General features: G+C 38.6%; 1 protein-coding gene across 1 annotated transcript in view; it reads right to left on the bottom strand.

Annotated features, from left to right (window-relative positions):
- Positions 1-1,348: 1,348 nt before the first annotated feature.
- LOC101850598 (cytospin-A) overlaps positions 1,349-2,062 on the bottom strand; it is a gene marked incomplete at its 5' end in the record, with an annotated part of 15,410 nt that continues 14,696 nt past the window's right edge. Inside the window, 1 exon segment of the mRNA XM_035972323.1 lies at positions 1,349-2,062. This exon segment is cut by the window's right edge and continues 548 nt beyond it.

The following is a 2,062-nucleotide window of genomic DNA, read 5'->3' as shown; positions in this document are numbered from 1 at the left end:
TATATAGAATAAATGTACACAAGCTGTGGTTACGACTACCTCTTCACATGTACATCAATTTCACACCTTCATGACAGCAACTACTTATTTTCAGCTGTAACTCAATCTGAAGCAAAAACCTAAGCTAGCGACACGATAACAAAAAATATTAACCTTCTATTTCACCAGATAACCAGATAGCGACAAAATAATAAGGGAAAAAAGCCTGCTATTTCAAATAAAGTAAATCAAACATCCAAGATAGCGACAAAACAACAAAAATTAAAAACCATTTATTTCACAAGATGGTGACAAAATAATGAGAAATAACAACCACCTATTTCCAACAAAATTAAAGCCAAACGCAAGATAGTGACAAAATCACAGGAAGTGAGAAGTCGACTGATTTTCTACCCAGCATGTCATGAGACAAGGAGCAATCTAGCTTTTCTCACTGCTTAATTCCACGGGGGCAATCCTGTAACTATGAACCTATCCAATCAGCTGCCCAGTATATGTCACTTTTCAGAATGGCGGATAACCATCTCACACTAAGCAGTCAGAGTACTCTTCATCCTTCAGGATTAACCAAGAGACATAATGACGCGATGAGTATTTCAGTACATATGTGATGTTGTTCTCTTGTGGGTGTAAAAAGAATTTGCTGAAATTTTACTCCCCAAACGACACTATTTAGATCATTTAGGAGGAAGGCCGATTCCTCCACCCTTCCTGACCAGGCTAACTTGAACTGAGAGGGATACAACGTCCCAGCAGACGGAGGTACTCAATAAACGCGGATCGAAGTCACGTCTTCTGGCTGTGAACCGCTACACCACAGACGTCTGTCTCCAGCGGGGAAAAGAACGGAACCAAATATGTTCTACATGAAGAGAGGCAACTTTTAAGTGAGAACGTTCTGACCAAGCCTTGGATAACAAAGTAATATTGACATCCCTCTGTACTGTACTGTACTGTACTGTAATATACTGTAAGCATTTTCTGACCAAAGATTACTGACAAAAAAAACAAACAACAACAGCTGCACTCAAAAATTCACATAAACCCTCTTGAACACATCTGGGGGTGTACAAAAGGCAGTCAGATCATTTTGCACTTACGCATGGGCATATGCAAGTACGCATGTACACGTAAATGTTCTCACACAGGCATGCGTCCGCACAGGCATGCGTCCGCATTATATATACACATACATCAAACACAGTTAGATCTTAGTGTATATACACAAACACAAATCCAACAGACACACACACACACACACACACATCGAACACAATTAGAATATTCAGTACACACACAGACACACACATTTTCCGTACACACACATTTTCCGTACACACACAGACACACATATTTTCTCTCCACACATGAAATCAAACACAAACACACATCAATCCCCACTACAAACAACCAAGACAAGGCACAGCAGCCCCGGCTCCAAAAGCTTGCGTAGACATCCAAGTATCCCACCGCCCCCTAGCGTCCTTGCAAACCCGCTGAGTAGGCTTAACCTTTTGTACCCTGACCTCCTCCTTACAACAGTAGACTCTGACAACAAGAGAATAGCTCCAGCTATGGCAAAAAAAAAATACAACTTAGAGGTGCCAACTTGCTTTTAAACAAACCCAATAAAATAATCCTGAACTTTTTGACCCCGTAGATGCACATTCGAGGAATCAAACTATACTGAACATACTGTGTAATACATCATCTTGTTTCAAGACTTTTTCTATATAATGTTCAATATATATATATATAGAATGCACAAAGAGATCAAAATATAAATATTCAGACAATTTAAAAAATCAGAATTCCTAAATTTATCCGGAAAAATGGCAACTCTGACAAAAACAGAACGGCTATGATTTTTCTTTAAAATAATTCATAGTTTCTTTTTTAAGGCTTTAAAATCATAAACTCTTGAGTAAGTCTTCGCCTTTCTTACCACATCAAATTATATTCAAATTATAGTCAAACCTATTCTAAAAGCCACCTGCTCAAACAGCCATTTCCTGTTTCCCTCATTGCATTTTTCTTACACCAAAGTGACATCGTAAGACAG

Source organism: Aplysia californica, unplaced genomic scaffold (genome assembly GCF_000002075.1).
Source record: "Aplysia californica isolate F4 #8 unplaced genomic scaffold, AplCal3.0 scaffold00647, whole genome shotgun sequence".
In the NCBI taxonomy this organism is placed as follows: domain Eukaryota; kingdom Metazoa; phylum Mollusca; class Gastropoda; order Aplysiida; family Aplysiidae; genus Aplysia; species Aplysia californica.
Note: the sequence above shows the minus strand (reverse complement) of the source record. Positions and strands in the feature narration are given on the sequence as shown.